This window comes from Lepus europaeus, chromosome 4, assembly GCF_033115175.1.
Source record: "Lepus europaeus isolate LE1 chromosome 4, mLepTim1.pri, whole genome shotgun sequence".
NCBI classification, from domain to species: domain Eukaryota; kingdom Metazoa; phylum Chordata; class Mammalia; order Lagomorpha; family Leporidae; genus Lepus; species Lepus europaeus.
Genome location: NC_084830.1, coordinates 163,125,171 through 163,142,522, shown reverse-complemented (window position 1 = coordinate 163,142,522; position 17,352 = coordinate 163,125,171). Strand labels below are relative to the sequence as shown.

Genomic DNA, 17,352 nt, shown 5'->3' with positions numbered 1-17,352 from the left:
TGATTAACAACTCCCTCAGCGTTGTTTATTTTGAATCCCATTTCAATGTCCTGAAATCTATTTTAACTCTTGTAAATTAATGTCTGTGGTCTTGGATGGTACTGTTCACACAGTAGCCACTAGCCACAGGTGGCTATTTAATTTACATTTCAATTAATTAAAATTATAAATAATCAAAAATTCAGTTTCTCGGCTGCCTGAACCCAGCAGCCACCCTGTGCACACACAGCAGTCACAGAGGCAGTGCAGTGCCAGCACATTCAGGTCACAGCAGGGCTTCTCTCGGGGAGCACAGGGGGAAACAGACCAGTGCAATACCCTCAAACGGCTTCAGTAAGAGGATCAGCCAAGCAAGGAGTAGTACAAACGTCAGTGACATGTGAGGCACAGTGATGCTTATAAAACAGAAGCCGTATCATCACAGACCTGCTCACCTGCTCCTTTTCTTTGCAGCTCATTTTCTAATTCTGGACTCACTCCTAGTCCCAGGACACATCCAAGAACGCCCACTTTCTCATCAGGGTCAAGTTCACGTCCAGATTCATGTCCTCACCCGTTTCAGAGAACTCTGGGTGAAAGACAGCAGACTGGAGGTAGGGCCTGGGGTGTGTGTGGTTTGCTTCCTGTCTCCTCAGACTTGAGTTCCTGTAACACTGGCTCAGCCTGAGCTCCCCAAGACTTCAAGGAAACAGCGAACGGCTGGACCGGTGCCCGGGAGCAGACAGTCCCTTATGAGGAAGACAGCATCCGCAGGTGGGTCCGGGCAGATTTCCATCACAATGTTGCCTATGGGGCCACCGCCCAGTACTCCTGCTCCACCTTCGCTGGGCAATCTCTTGATTTGCTCTTTGCCACTCATGCTGCAGTGGAAGAAAACACTTTAATGTGCTTCCTCCTTGGGTTCTATGTTGAGCAAGACTCCACCGCTCTTCTTAGTGATTTGTAAAAACTCCTCAGACGCAGTCTCTGCCACTCCAGGGGAAAACCCTCATTCGGAGCACTCATGTTTCAGGGGCTGTGCGGAGTTTCAGATACAAGTGGTCTTCAAACAGCTTATGGAGAACGGATATTACAGAAAAAGCTAAGCAAGGATGTCAAACGTGTTTTTGCACCAAAATAAATGTATCTGGTAATCCTGCTTTCTGATGAACTTTTTGAAGTACCTTTGTGTATTTTACGTAATCCTCACAGTCACATAGATACTATCTCCATTTTACAGGGTGTAAAGTTGTAAGAAAATAAAGAGGAGGGCGCTGACACAGTGGTGTAGTGGGTGAAGCCGCCGCCTGCAGTGCCCGCATCCTATATGGGTGCCAGTTTGAGTCCTGGCTGCTCCACTTCCATTCCAGCTCTCTGCTAATGGGCCTGGGAAAGCAGTGGAGGATGGCCCAAGTCCTTGGACCCCTGCACCCAACTGGGAGACCCAGAAGAAGCTCCAGGCTCTAGCTTCGGATTGGCCCAGCTTGGGCCATTGCAGCCATTTGGGGAGTGAACCAGCAGATGGAAGATCTCTCTCTGCCTCTACCTCTGCCTCTGCCTCTCTGTTACTCTGCATTTCAAATAAATAAATAAATCTTAAAAAAAAAAAGAGGAGACCAAATAAAATAAAGAAGAGGCAATAGCCCACAAGCTCACAGCCAGCACAAGTGACTCAAAACCTGAGAGGGACTCACTCCAGGAGCAGGTAGGGAGCACCCTCCCTCGCAGACAGAGGTGGGTGGGTGGGTGGTAAGGCAGCTGTCTGGCAGGTTCAGGGGCTGTGGGAGGGGGCTGTACTGCTTGTGAGGGGAGGGGGAAGTCAGACAAGGAGCCTTTGCGAAAGAATGCTCTCAGCTCAGCCACACAGCCAAGGGACAAAAATAGATCTGGGGTTTTTGTCCTTGCTCCATCAAAGAGTCTCTCAGTGCCTTGTAAGAGGGAACCTGTCCTGAGTTCTTGGTACACAGCAGGTGCATAAACAGATTGGTGGACGAATGAACAAACAAAGGGCACTAGTTTGGTATCTCCGCGACAGATGTGGAACCCACAGGAAGTGCTCAGTGTGCCTTTACTAATTGAAATTACTAGCAGCAGTGGTCATAGGACAAATGAGGAATGGCACTTAATATATCAATGTCCTGCAAAAGTCCCACTAATGCTAAGACCCCAGACCCAAAAATTATGTAAGAGAAGTCATACCTGAAAGATATATAGAGAGAAGATACTTGGAAAATGTCAAATAGATATCAGTTTGAGGACCATAAAAAGCTTGGGAAGTATACTACTTTTTATAAACTTATTTCTAAGAATATTATAATAACATTTCCAGAATAGTTAAACCTTCAGATCATTTAAGACCTACTTTTACATACAAAACACTGGTATTTTTAAAGATTGATTGATTGAGGCTGGTGCCATGGCTCACTAGGCTAATCCTCCGCCTGCGGCACCGGTACTCCGGATTCTAGTCCCGGTTGGGGTTCTGGTTCTGTCCCGGTTGCCCCTCTTCCAGTCCAGCTCTCTGCTGTGGCCCAGAAAGGCAGTGGAGGATGGCCCAAGTGCCATTTGGGGGGTGAACCAATGGAGGAAGACCTTTCTCGTTCTCTGTCTCTCTCTCTCTCACTGTCTAGCTCTGCCTGTCCAAAAAAAAAAAATTAAATAAATAAAATAAAACTGATTGATTGATTTGAAAGGCAGAGTTACAGAGACACAGAGAGACATACAGAGAGTACAGAGAGACTGATCTTCCATCCAATGGTTCAGTCCCCAGATGGCTACAATACCCGGGGCTGGGCCAGGTGGAAGCCAAGAGCCTGAACTCCATCCAGGTCTCCCACGTGGGTGGTAGGGGCCCAAGGACTTGGGCCATCTTCGTCTGCTTTCCCAGGTGTATTAGCAGGAGGCAGGATTGGAAGCTCAGCTGGCGGGACTCAAATTTGGGCTCATATGGGACACTGGGGCTGCAGGCAGTGGCTTAACCTTCTGTGCCATGAAGCCAGCCCCCCAAACACCACTATTTAAGAAAAACAGCAAGTCACGTGAGCCGCCAAAATGGCGGGGAGGGGTGAGGATGGTGTAGACGTGAAAGATGCCAGCGTGGCTCCATTAGGAGCTGGGGAAGCGCCCAAGGACATCAGAACGGCAACATACACACGCGGTCAGCCTAGTCCTTCTCTAAGAGATGCAGAACTCAGAGGACCAACGGTCATTGAAATCATAGAAAAAAAACTTGAATATCTTCGAAAAGAAAAGACTTTAAATATATGTGGAACACTGACCCTTGGCACAACAGCTGGTTTTCCTGGAATATTGGCAAACTTCATTTTCAGACACTGCTTCAAGGTTAACCATGATGCTTTGAAAAGATGCATATTGGGGCCGGCGCTGTGGCTCACTTGGCTAATCCTCTGCCTGCAGCACCAGCATCCCATATGGGTACCGGTTCATGTCCCGACTGTTCCTCGTCTGATCCAGCTCTCTGATCCAGCAGCAGAAGATGGTCATCCTTGGGCCCCTGCACCCACATGGGAGACCCAGAAGAAGTTTCTGGCTCCTAACTTCCAATTGGCCCAGTTCTAGCCGTTGCAGCCATTTGGGGAGTGAACCAGGGTATGGAAGACCTTTCTCTCTGTCTTTCCCTCTCAGTCTGTAGATCTGCCTCTCAGATAAATAAATAAAATCTTTAAAAAAATTTTTTTTCTTTTTCTTTTTTTTTTTTGACAGAGTGGACAGTGAGAGAGAGAGACAGAGAGAAAGGTCTTTCTTTTCCGTTGGTTCACCCCACAATGGCCACCGCGGCCGGCCAGAGCACTACACTGATCCGAAGCCAGGAGCCAGGTTTCCTCCTGGTCTCCCATGCGGGTGCAGGCCCAAGCCCTTGGGCCATCCTCCACTGCACTCCCAGGCCACAGCAGAGAGCTGGACAGGAAGAGGAGCGACCGGGACAGAATCCGGCGCCCTGACCAGGACTAGAACCCGGTGTGCCGGCGCCGCAGGTGGAGGATTAGCCTATTGAGCTGGGGCGCCAGCAAAAAAAAAGAAATTTTTTATGCTAGGCTCCAAATATACACTCCACCCCTAGCTCTTCAAAAGAAAGAGCTGCCCTCATGAGCCTGGGCTCTCTGCCCTACCCCCCATCTTTCCTTTTCTGAAGTTTATTTACTATTTTTATGTATTGAAAGGCAAACAGACAGAGACACAGAGATTTTCCACTTGCTTGCTGACTCCCCAAATGACCACAATGGCTGTGGCTTGGTCAGGCCAAAGTCAGGAGCCAGGGACTCCATCCGGGTTCCCCACGTGCGAGGCAGGGATCCAAGCACTTGAGTCATCACCTGTTGCTTCCTAGGATGGCATCAGCAGAAAGCTGGATGGGAAGGGGAGGAGCCGGGACTGGGACTTGAACCAGACACTCTGATATGGGATGTGGGATACGGACATCACCTGCTGCACCACAATGCCCCTCCCCCACTGCTTCTCTTTGTCATCACCCACTCAGGTCTTGCCCCCGACTCTGCTCACACAGTTAGGGACTACTGCATCCAGACTCAGACAGGTGTTCCCAACGTCTGTCTTGGCTCCTTGAGTCACTCCACGGCCTGGACAGAAACCAGCCTGCTCCCTGAGGCTGACACAGTGACACTTGCCAGTGTCCCCAGGTTTTATTATTTATATACTCTCCACTAGCATTTAAAAACTTAAAAAAATATACTTAGCACTCAGTGGATTTTGTTACTGCATTAAAATTTCCCTAAATCTCCTCCAAAGTACTTCAGGTTCAGAAAATGTCATGAAAGCAAAAAATAATAGGGGAAAAATGCTATTTACGCTTTTCTTAGAAGATGAACAAATACAGTGCTCTTTTCATGCCTAATTTTCTAACTCCACTTGGGGTCTCAGAATCCAATTCCAGTAGCATAGCACGAAAAGCAGCGAGGCCTTGTCCTCTGATTACGGAGGTGAGGAGGGGAGGTCTACTCCTACTGTGTGCAGCAGCTGTAGGTGAGACCTTGTGTCCTGTGTCTCTGGCCTGGAGCGCCGCAGGGGCAGGCACACTCGCTCTGCTGGGAAAATGAGCCACGCACGGCCTCAGGAGCAGCTGCCGACATGCTGGAGCCACCGAAATGTGGTAGCTTTCCTACACTGTTTTGTGAAACCTAATCTGTGACGGATCAATGCTTTGCAGAGTAAAATATAATGAGTTATTAGGAAAAACACAGAAAACACAAATTCAATTTTTGGTATTCGACCCAAGGCTGTCTGCTGGCTGCAGAAGTTTCTCAACAGTGCCCTCCAGCTCCCACACTGCCCTTTGCTGCGGGGGCCGCTTTGAGCAGCACCACCCTAGATATCACGGTATTTATTTTGGCCGGAACGATTCCTTACTCCACAGAGGGGGGACCAACGTGGGGAGGAACCATGCCAAACAATGACATGGCCAGGGCCGGGGCAGCAGGCCATTGCTGCTTACCCCGGCACGGCATCCCGAGGAAAGTCGGCTGCACCTGGCACCACACTGCTCTCCGTTCAGTATTAGCTGTCGCTGCGCTGGGGAAATGAGTCACAGAAACCCAGTCGGAGTTTTATGTTTAGGAACGTATTTGATATTTGAATTCAGTCAGTGCTAAATCCTTGGAGGAAAAACTCCCTCAACTAACTACAACATTGTACTTTTTAAGTTAATTAATTTATTTAAAAGGTAGAGAGACAGAGATCTCCCACCCACTGACTGACTCCCAAATATGAGCAAGAGCTGGGACTGAGCCAGGCTGAGCCAGGAGCCTGGAAGTTAACCCAGGTCTGTGACATGGGTGACAGGCACTGACTCCTGGGGCTGTCACCTGCTGCCTCCCAGGAAGCTGGGATCAAGAACGGAGCCAGAACCTGAGACCGGTATGCAGATGCTTGAGGTGGGGCCTTCAACACTATACCAAATGCCTGCCCAACATGATGGAGTTAGGTGAGAACTGGACAAAAAGGGGCTCTGCATTTACAAGTGTGGGACACACGGTGTCTACAGCAGGGGCTGGCGCTGTGGCACGGTGGGTTAAGCCACCACCTGCAATGCCGGCATCCCACACTGCAGTGCCAGTTACAGTCCAGGCTGCTCCACTTCCTATCCAGCTTCCTGCTAACACACCCGGGAAGCAGGGGAGATAGCCCAAGCCTTTGGGCCCCTGCCACCCACATGGGAGACCGGGGCGGAGTCCCAGGCTCCTGGCTTCACTCTGGCCCAGCCTGGCTGCTGTGGGCACTTGGGGAGTGAACAAGCAGATGGAAGATCTCTCTCTCTCTCTCTGTCTCCCTACCACTCCTTCTCTCTCCTTGTCATTCTGCCTTTCAAGTAAGTAAAATAAAACAAACAAACAAAAACTCTGCAGCACAGATTACAAAATGGCAAGCAAAGGAGGGAGATCTACAGACAGAAATCCAAAAGGGCTGTGCCTGAACCTGTGGTGGCAGGGGAAGAGTGACAAAGTTCCCAAGGAGGCCAGGACAAGGAGCTGCTGGGAGCATAGCCTGCTACAACATCTATACAGGGTGCCAGCATTCGCCAAAATTAAAAAACACACATCTTTCTTCTGATCCAGCAATTCCATTTCTAGAAATGGACCCTACAAAAATGCCGATACGTGCAAAACGACGGACGCATAGTTACTCAGGGTAGCACTGTTTGTGTTAACCAAAGACTGGAAAAATCTGAACCCCCAGCAGTGTGGCTACGCGGTAACTGCCAACCGGCCTTGGAGAAGGGGAGGCAGATCTATGGAATGGCGGCACAGCCTCCAAAACAGGTTAAGTTCAGAAAAGGCAGGTGCAGGTCAGAGCATGTGGCCTGTAACTGCAGGTCTCTGTGTCCATGGGACCTATGTGCACAGGCTGTCTCTGTCTCTGCAAGGGGACCGACCCAAGGAACCGACACCAGGGGCGACCTCTAGAGGAGACATCATGTCTGCAGGAACGAAATGTGCTTTGCCGTCTACCGTGCGTGCACGTTTTGGATCTGGATTCATGTGCAGGTATAAGGCGCTTTCAAAAAGCTACACACCAGGGCTGGTGCTGTGGTGTAGCAGGCTAAGCTCGCCCGCGTCACTGGCATTCCATATGGGCACTGGTTTATGTCCCGGCTGCTCCTCTTCCAATCCAGCTCTCTGCTGTGGCCTGGGAAAGCAGTGGAGGATGGCCCAAGTGCTTGGGCCCCTGCACCGGTATGCCAGACCCAGCTCCGGCCATTGCAGCCATTTAAGTAGTCAACCAGCAGATGGAAGACCTCTCTGTCTCTCCCTCTCTGTAACTCTTCCCCTCAATAAATAAATAAAAATATTAAAAAGAAAAAATACTGAAAAAGCTGCACACCAGCTCAGCAATGCAATGTCCTGGTGTACAGACAGCCCTGTTAGAGAAACACGAGCTGAGAGTTTGGCTGTGGCATCCGGCACCTGGCCAGGAGGGAACCAGACGCTGTCTCTCACGGGACCGCTTACAGGTTATTCCAGTCCGGGTCCCATCAAGACTTTTTAGCAGGAGTGAGAGCTGTGGGACAATGGGACAAGCCACTGCTTGGGACACCTGCATCCCATGTGGCAGTGCTGGTATGAGTCTTGGCTACTTTGCTTCTTCCTGATGCTTCGTGGGAGGCAGCAGAAGATGGCCCAAGCATCTGGGCTCCTGCTACCCACATGGGAGACCTGGATGGAGCTCCCAGTTCCTGTGTTCAGCCTGGCCCAGCCCTGGCTGTTGTGGACATTGGGGAATGGATCAGCAGATGGAAGATATCTCTCTCTTTCTCTCTCTCTCTCTGCCTTTCAAGTAGATGAAAATAAACTTTTTAAAAAGACTTGTTAGCAGCTTGCAATTCATGCTTGACCTTGAAGATAGTTCATCACTTCAATTGCCCAAAACCTGTCAGTTAATCTGGATTCAATTATGTGGCAGTTGAAGAGAATTTGAATTCTTTTCACTCTTCAAATGCTATAAAGCTGAAGCTATATTCAAGAGCTACCAGGCTAGGTGACCGGGGGAAAAGAAAAGGAGTCAGTGCCAAAGGTGTTGTGATTTTTATGTAAGCAAAACCAGGAGGGTTTGTCACCCAGCTTGTGGAAAGAATTAAAAGACAAGCTTATTTTGGTACAAAAAAAGTCTGAAACCATACACAGTTTTTTCATCATACACTTTTTCCGCAAACTTTTACAAGATTCCTTATATGCACAGATGTCGCATTTTTGCACCACAAGGAACTGACCCTCTAATTCCGCAAGTCTTCTGAAGAGCGCTCCTATTTCCCACAGCTATTCCAAGCGACCCCACATGTGCTGAGCCCCTGCGACTGCACGCTTCTCAGAGCACTGCTTTCCTGCTGGCGGTTCAGAAAATCAAGATGTTCTCCGTGCTCCAGCCTTCTGGTAAGTAATTGTGTCTCAAAAGCCCTACAATTCAAGGGCTAATGACTCCAAACCAACGCACACATCGACAAGTTCACAGGTCCTCTTAGAAATTACAACAATGGGGGCCGGTGTTTGTGGCGCAGTGGTTTAAAGCCCCGGCCTGCAGTGCCGGCATCCCATATGGGTGCCGGTTCGAGTGCCTGCTGCTCCACTTCCGATCCAGCTCTCTGCTATGGCCTGGGAAAGCAGTAGAATATGGCCCAAGTGCTTGGGCTCCAGCACCCAGGTGGGAGAACCAGAAGAAGCTCCTGGCTCCTGGTTTCAGATCAGCTCAGCTCTGGCCTTTGAGGCCATCTGGGGAGTGAACCAGCAGATGGAAGACCTCTCTCTCTGGCTCTACCTCTCTTTGTAACTCTGTCTTTTAAATAAATAAAACAAATCTTTAAAAAAGAAGAAATTACAACTGGGAAAGAGATTTATACTTGACAGCGTTGCTTTGTCCTGAACTATCTAATGTGCACTTTGTTCATCCTGAACAATTTGGTGAAGATAAACACAGACGGTGCTTTCTGAGCAAACTACAGACAGACCCTCCTCCCTGCAATTCTCCTCCTAGGGTCCAGCTCTGCGTGGTCTCCTTTCTTCCTATCCTTAGGAAAGGCGCTGCCAGCTAACGATCATCTTGCATATGGATATCTGATTTTAATTTAAAAATCAAGGCAGGCATAAGTCCGCTTGTTTCTACGGAATAATAATTCTACTGCCTCTGGAGAGTGTTCTCCATGATCCAAGTCAGACGCATTCTGGCGGACGGAGTCAACCCTGGCCTGTGCCAACGAGGCGCAGACGCTCCTGCTGCCTGGTCCCTGGGGCTGCCCAGTCCCTGGAGCTGCCTGGTCCCTGAGGCTGCCCAGCGCCCCCTCCTCTGACCTGGTGAGGCTTCTCTGTGCTCCCGCGTGTGTCCACACTGTAGTCACTCACAGAGGCACAACACAAGCATGGTTTTTTTTTTTTTCCCAAATCAATCTAAATGTAGCAGAATCATGTTTGAAAAGTCACTTCCATTCAGAAAAGCAAAGCAGATGCAAATGAAGACGTGAGAATTCTGCTTGGGTCCGAGGCTTCAGGCATTGCACAGGGAGAACCGTGTGTCACCGCTCACCTCCGGCAGGTCCAGGAAGGAGGCCCACAGCCTCAGCGTTGGTGGAGAGTGGGGTCAGCACCCTCGGGGAGAGCAGCTTACAGAGGCGGGGACAAGGCCGCCACAGGCTGCTCGAGGTCCGCACGGAAGCCCCGCCCCTCTGGTGAGGGGAGGAGCGCTGGCTGTCCTGATGCACAGGTGCCCCGCACAGTGTCAGGAGCTGCACGGCTGCTGCTGCTGGACTTCATCCTCAGAACAGCTCTACCGAGTATCACCAGTTCCAGAAAAGTCAACCAATCGAGGCAAAACCAATCCCACTGGACTAGGGATTTTAACTGAGATGTCTGGGTCCTAAAATCTATGTTCTGGCACTGAAATAAGTAAGAAATAGGACCCAAATTATACAAGCACTGTAAACAGATGCTGCCCTAAATATAAACACAGAGACCCCGATAAGAAATGTTTATAATAAATGAGTAAGAGAAGAAGGTAGAGTAGAAAATGCTCCTAACTCCTGAATAACGTAACTATTATCTACTGAGCAGGCCTTTTGTGTGTGTGTGTGTGTGTGTGTTTGACAGAGTTAGACAGTGAGAGTTAGAGACAGAAAGGTCTTCCTTCCGTTAGTTCACCCCCCAAATGGCGGCTATGGTTGGTGCTATGCCGATCCTATGGGGTGCCAGCGCCGCAGGCGGAGGATTAACCAAGTGAGCCACAGCACCGGCCCCTGAGCTGGCCCTCTGTAAGCATGCACAGAGGTAATCATCACTGCTTTCCCAGGCGAGGGGACTGGGGATCAGGCATACTGTGCACCTGGCCAGGGACACAGCAGCTGAGCTGAGATTTATTGCAAAATCAACCTGCTCTCAAAGGACCCACAGGAAACATCAACCAATGAAAACATCTGAGGAGCAGCCGGGTACGGCAGGATTACCGTGGTGTTGGAGTGGGGGGCACTCTTCACCCTCAGACACAGGCTGAAATCCCACCCTTGCTGTTTTCTAGATGTGTGACTTCCTACTGGAAGCTGTCTCTGGGACCTTGTCTGCGAAACCTGGGTTCTTCTCTCCTAGGGACAACGTCTGGGGCATGGCGAGCCTGGGCCCCTCTGCAGCAGGTGCACCCGTTCTCCTCGCTGCTCCCTAATACCTCCAACCCCACCACCTCCAAGCACCACCAAGCAGAGAATCGTGGAGTTGCCAGTGATGAACACCACTCGCCTTCCAGATTAGGAATCTGAGCCAAGTGAGTGGCAGCAAGTGGCAGAAAATGATCGAGCTCAGAGCTCGCTCCCTCCAGGCTGGGGCCCTCACCTGCTCCTCCAGGGACCTGGATAGAAGAGGGCAGCAGAGGGAAACCAAAGGGAGCCACTGCCCTAGCCTGTGATAAGACCCCCACCAGCCACAATGGCTGGGGCTGGGCCAGGGGAGCAAGCAGCCTAGAACTCTATCCTGTCTCCCACAGGGGTGCAGGGGCACAAGCACTTGGGCCATCTTCTGCTGCCTTCCCAGGTGCATCAGCAGGGAGCTGGATCAGAAGTAGAGCAGCAGGGACTCGAGCCATCACTCATACGGGATGCCAGAGTAGCAATGCCGGACCCAGAAGAAATCTGCTTAATCCCTCCTCAACTCAGCATTTTCCCATCTCTGTCTGACAGCTGGATCCTCCCTGGTGTCCCACTGAGCATGAAAGAAATGTGGCACAGAACGCAGTCAGGGCTGCAGTTCTCAGATTGTGTCCCAGGCCAGCAGCAGCAGCAGCAGCACCTGGGCACTGGTCAGAAATGAGAGTTTCCAGGCCCCAGCCCAGCCCAGGTGAACTGGAAGCCCTCGGGGCAGGAGGGGCCCCAACGCCTTCAGAGTTGCAAGGCACACAAAAGGGTTATGACCACCAACATGGCAGCCCCTGAAGGTGCCTTTATCTAAACACTGCTGTCACACTGTGGCCAGGGACTGTGGGGAGCAGAGGTGACCGTGCGCGTCCCCCACCAGCCCACCCTTTCTCCATGCTTACATCGGGCTACAGGCTCAGACGACTTGAATGCAAGATCTCACAAGTCAGGAACTCGCTGTTTAGGGGCTGTCAGGCATTCTGGACATGATCAGTTTTTGTGCCTGCTAACAAGCAACAGACGCAATCTCGTCAGCCAGAGGGGGCTTTGGTGGCCTCAGGCTGGGACAGAAGCACAGGGAGGCCCCAGAGCAGCACAGAAAATGCGATTCCCACTGCGGAGCCCTGCATGGACCCTTCAGCTGTGCACCTGAGAGATGAAAACACGTCTGCACTTGTCTGGAACGCAGCTTACTGCAAGAGTGCTGGACCGGCTCTCTGATCTTCATTTTCAAACCTTCTCTCTCTCTCTCTCTCTCTTTTAAAGATTTATTTATTTACTTGAAGCCAGAGTTAGAGAGAGAGAGGGAAAGTGAGAGAGGGAGAGAGACCTCTGAGAGAGAGACAGAGACAGAGACAGACAGAGAAAGAGAGATCTTCCATCAGTGGTTCACTCCCCAGATGGGCACAACAGCCAGGGCTGGGCCAGGCCAAAGCCAGGAGTCTGGGGCTGTTTCAGACAGGTCCCCAACGTGGGTGCAGGTGCCCAAGCACTTGGGCCATCTTCTGCTGCTTTCCCAGGAGCAGTAGCAGGGGGCTGGATTGGAAGTGGAGCAGCCAAGACTAGAACTGTCAGCCATAGGGGATGCTGGCATTGCAGGCAATGGCTTACTTTGCGACACTACAACACTGGCCCCTTCAAACCTTCTTCGGGCAGAATCTCAACTTTCAAACATGGACAAACCGGACCATATAGAACTTAACGTTAAATGTGTTTAACCTTCCAGGAGCAGATGGCCCCAGGGCGGCAGCACCCTCTCCCTCCCAATCTGCAGATGTGTGAAAGTTCTTCACCAATGTAAGCCTTGGTCCGGGCAAATGAAAAGGGGATTGAACGTACACATTTCCGAGGCAGGCACGTGGTCCCTAGATGAGATGCTGCGTGGGATGCCTGTGTGCATTAATGCAGAGAGCCTGTGTTCAAGTCCTAGATACGCTGCACACTCCCGAGGCCAGCTTCCCATCACTGCAGACTCCGAGAGGCGGCAGGTGATGTCCTAGTAGTTGGGTCACTGCCACCATGCGGGATGCCCAGACGGAGTTCCTGGCTCCCGAGTTCAACCGGGCCCTGCCCTAGCATTCACAGAGTGAATCAGCAGGAGGCAGCTCTGTGTGTGTGTGTCTGGGTGTCTCTGTCTCTCAAATGAAGCAGATTTTTAAAAAAGCTTCCTGATAAGTTGTAGATGAACAATACTAAGCCAAAAGCAGTGGCTCTGCATGTTTCGGGAGGCAGCGTCCATGCCTCCTCACTCTCACGGCACATCACAGCTCGCACAACCAACCACACAGGGACGTGGCGCTAAGAGAGAGCTACATGAGGACACGGGGCGGGGGCATGACGAGGACGAACAGAAATGCATTCACTGGAAAACAGGCTGGCAGGTCCCCAGAGACACACAATCGCCGCCAGATCTAGCAACTCCACCCGTACAGGCACCGCCAAGAGAGCTGAAAACACCTGCCTGCAGGTATGGGGTTTCCCTTGGAATGCTGGGAAAGTTCTGAAATCAGGCAGCGGCACTGCTTGCCCGGCACGGTAAAGGCATGCAAACCACAGAACTACAGGCTTTAAATGCTGAAGTGTATGTTACATGAACTATATCTCAAGGGGGTTAAAACAGGGATGAGGGGCCAGCGCTGTGGCGCAGTATGTTAATCCCCCGCCTGTGCCACCAGCATCCCATATGGGTGCCAGTTCAAGACCCAGCTGCTCCTCTTATGATCCAGCTCTCTTCTATGGCCTGGGAAAGCAGTGGAAGATGGCCCAAGTGCTTGGGCCCCTGCACCCATGTAGGAGACCCGGAGGAGGCTCCTGGCTTCTGGCTTCAGATTAGTGCAGCTCCAGTCATTGCAGCCATTTGCGGAGTGAACCAACAGATGAAAGACCTTTCTCTCTGTCTCTCCCTCTCACTGTCTGTAACTCTACCTCTCAAATAAATAAATAAAATCTTTAAAAAAAAAAAGGATGAATGCACTGTGCCTGAAGAGTGATTTTTATAATGTCCACAGAGGAAGAAAAAGCAAAAGCAACAACAGCACCAGAGCCAAGCGAGATGCAAACCAAGCAACAGTTAAGAAAAAGGAAGAAGGAAGCCGACGGCAGCACCTGCAGACCCTTCTGTGCGTGACGATGTCCCCAGCAACTCGGGGAGCCACTGCTGCCCCCTCCTCGGAGCACGAGGGCTTCCCGGAGTCTCTCGGCTTTCTTCCAGGGGAGAACTGCAGACAGGGTTTGTCTCCGACTGGCCAATTTCATCATCTAAACCTGACAGCAATTCTTTTCTCAAAGGCGTCACACCGCAGGCTCCCCACACCAGAGTCGGGAAGACAAGCTAGACTTGGTGACAACAGGCCTGGGGGCGTGCTGCACACCGCACAGCGGGGGGCTGGGGAGCAGCTCAAGGAACCGCTCTGCTGTAACGACACAGGCTGCACCTTCGCCCCTTCTCCTGGGGTCTCCTGATCCAGGCTATGAAGCCAGCCTTGTCCCAAGAGTGACAGCCAGAGAGCACAGCAGCACTACTGTTGCCTACTCCTACTCCTACAAGGACTTTTCCCCCACTTAACTGCCCTTCCAGGGACCCACACGTATCAGCCAATTAACAAACTCTCCTGGATCTTTGGAATCAGCTGATTCTAAACAGTGCAGTTAAATGGAACAGACCCGGGGCCGGCGCTGTGGTGCAGCGAGTGAAGCCAGCACCTGAACGCCAGAACCCATGACTGCCTGGTCCTGGCTGCTCCGCTTCCACTCCAGCTCTCTACTAAAGCACCTAGGAAAGAAGCAGAAGCCGGCCCAAGCGCCTGGGCCCCGGCACCCATGTGGGAGACCCGGGTGCAGTTCCTGGCTCCGGCTTTGGCCTGGCCCAGCTATGGCCATGGAGGCCATTTGGGGAGTAAACCAGTGTAAGGAAGATGTGTGTGTGTGTGCGTGTGTGCGTGTCCTTTTCTCTTTGTAAATCTACCTTTCAAATAGCATGTTTGCTCTGACTTTATGGACCACAGTTACCAAGAATCAGCTGTATAATGACAGAACCGAAGAGGAGATCAGAATAACTAAAACTTCAGAAGTTGAAGGGCAGATGGGTGAGTGGACTCAGACCACCAGAGAAAGCCAGCATGAAGCAGAAACGATCTGCCTCTTACTGGCCTACAAAATCTAACATCCCGAGAATTTTCTTCTTCTCAGAGGGAACCATGAATGTGCCAGTATCAATAGGACTTGCGGATTTTACGGTGAATGTACAAGAAGATGCAACATTGAACTATGGAAAACTTGCTCAGACTGTTATAACTGCTTACCAAGAGCAGCCACTGTGGAGGGGACAACCTGCTGCTGCCACGGAGGTTTACCACCAGATCTTCAGTCCATGGAGCAGATTCGGCAAATTATGCTACCGACAGGTGTACCAGATCCGGGTCTTCCTAGTGATCTTCTGTGGTGTGACCTCGCTGAAGATGCCTTGGGTGGGGGTGAAATGACAGGGGGTACCCTCCACGTTTGGTGCAGAGTGGCTGCAAAACTCCCCATACGTGTGATCTGGACCTTGTGTGTAGAGCCCGCCAGGTGGCTGGAGACAGATACCGGTTTTCCGCAAAGGGCAGCTGGTCCCTCTGCTTTCTGCACCCAACTACTGCCGAGCGCTTGACAGTGCAGCTGCCGTAAGCATGGCCGAAGCACTCACGTGTTCCTCGCGGATTTTAAAGCCTGCAGGGAAAAAGCAGCCGATCACCCCGAGACCTGTGACACCTCCACGGTTCCAGAGGCCTGAGCCTGCCCTCTCAGAAAGCTTCAAATTATAGGAACGATTCTGTTCTGTACGAGTGACCGAGTAGGTTTTCTTTGGCCCACATTCTTTATTCCGTGGTGAAATTGAGGCTTCTCCATCAAAACAAAGAAGTAACTTACTGTCCACCAGTTTATATAGAACTCCCAGTATCTACGACTTTTTTAAACTAAAATCTGTTAAAAAGAAGTCTGTTTCAGCAGATGACCATGTACAATACCATGTGGTAAAAATGAATTAAGACTTATTAAATGATGAACTTGTTAAAAAAAGTCATAATTTCCAGAGAACACGAACCTTAAAAACAACCATCCAGAGAATAATAATTATGTAAGAAGCTCCTGGAAGTTAAAAGTATGGCCAAACTAAAATTTTAAATTGAAAAGTAAAGCAGATAAAATCTTTTAAAGCACAACAGTAAGAGTAAAAATTAAAGAAATAGAAAATACGAAATAAGAACTCAAAGCATCAGATGATCATTTTCAAATATTTAATATCCATATTACAGGAGTTCCAGAAAGAGTGACAAGGAAGACAGCCGGGAGGAAATTATCAGACCCTTCCTAGAACCAAAGGATCTCATTTCCTAAGAGGGAGTCACCGAGGGACCCAGCAGATGGACCAACAGGCCCTGCCCCACGCTACAGAAGCACATCAGGCTGATGCTTCGTTCCTCTGGGGGACAGAGGGCTCCGAAAGTCCTCAAAGGAGCAAAGGGGACACAAAACAGGTCTCACACGAAGGGCTGGGGGTCACAATGGTGCCCCTGGGAAAATTTTTTATTGCAATTATTTGAAAGGAAGACAAGGAGGGAGGAGAGGGGAGAGAGAAAGAGATCTCCCACTGGCTCACTCCTCAAATGCCTACAACACTTTGACTGGACCAGCCCGAAGCCGGGAGTCCAGAACTCAATCTGGGTCCCATGTGGCTGGCAATGACCCCAGTGCTTCCCCGGGTTTGCAACAGCAGGAAGCTGGAATCCAGAGGGAAGCTGAGAATGAAATGCAAGCACTCCGATCTAGGATACAGGCGTCCCAAATGGCATCTTTTTTTTTTTTTTTCATATATATTTGACAGGTAGAGTTACAGAGAGAGAGAGAGAGAGAGAGAGAGAGAGAGAGAGAGAAGGATAGACAGAGACAGTGATCTTCCAACTGCTGGTTCACTTCCCAAATGGCTACAACAGCCAAGGATGGACCAGGATGAAGCCAGGAGCCAGGAGCCTCTTCCAGGTCTCCCAGGTGGGCACAGGGGCCCAAGGACTTGGGCTGTCCTGTGCTGCTTTCCCAGGTGCATTAGCAGGGAGTTGGATTGGAAGTGGAGCAGCCCATTTGGGATCCCGGCATCACAAGTGAAGGCTTGACCCACAGCTGCTCCCCCCATGGCATCTTAACCCCTACCCAGATGCCCACACTAGTGGTACCCCCTTTTTATAGCAATAATGGAACAAGCACTTCAAAATTCCATAACAATTTCTAATCTCAAGTTTTATGTCCCTTAAAACCATCAATTAGATGAAAGGGCAGAATTAATACACAGCTCAAAACAGCCACTGTCTCACACACCCTCTAAGGAAGCTTCCAGGGAGGGGCTCCCCAGCGAGCAGAACCCTGGTATACTGGGTTTGGCTGTGTGACGGCACTGGCCAAGTACAAGTGGCACAGACAAGGAAGAAGTCCGTTTTTCTCTTCTGTAACAAGAAAGCCTAACGCTGACTCAACTAAAAAGTTATGATTAGGAGAATGGGTAACGGGGTAGCAGGTACTCCTTGATGGGGGGCAGGCACAAAATCCCTGTATCCCTTGGTAGAAAAATCAATGCCCAGACCTACAATTCAAGAAATGTGAGCGAGTTATCAATTCTAGAGGCAAGCTGCTCTAAATGACGGCGGCAACCAGGAGAAGGAACAACTGAGAGAAAAGAAGCAGAAGTAGGAGGGTAGGCAGTGGCT

The 17,352-nt window shown here is 50.6% G+C and overlaps 1 protein-coding gene and 1 pseudogene across 1 annotated transcript in view; one reads left to right on the top strand and one right to left on the bottom strand.

Annotated features, from left to right (window-relative positions):
• Nucleotides 1-17,352, bottom strand: part of MCC (MCC regulator of WNT signaling pathway) — a 446,585-nt gene that overhangs the window by 361,203 nt on the left and 68,030 nt on the right. The gene's annotated exons all lie outside the window — the stretch shown is intronic.
• Nucleotides 14,697-15,442, top strand: LOC133758206 (serine/threonine-protein phosphatase PP1-gamma catalytic subunit B-like; annotated as a pseudogene).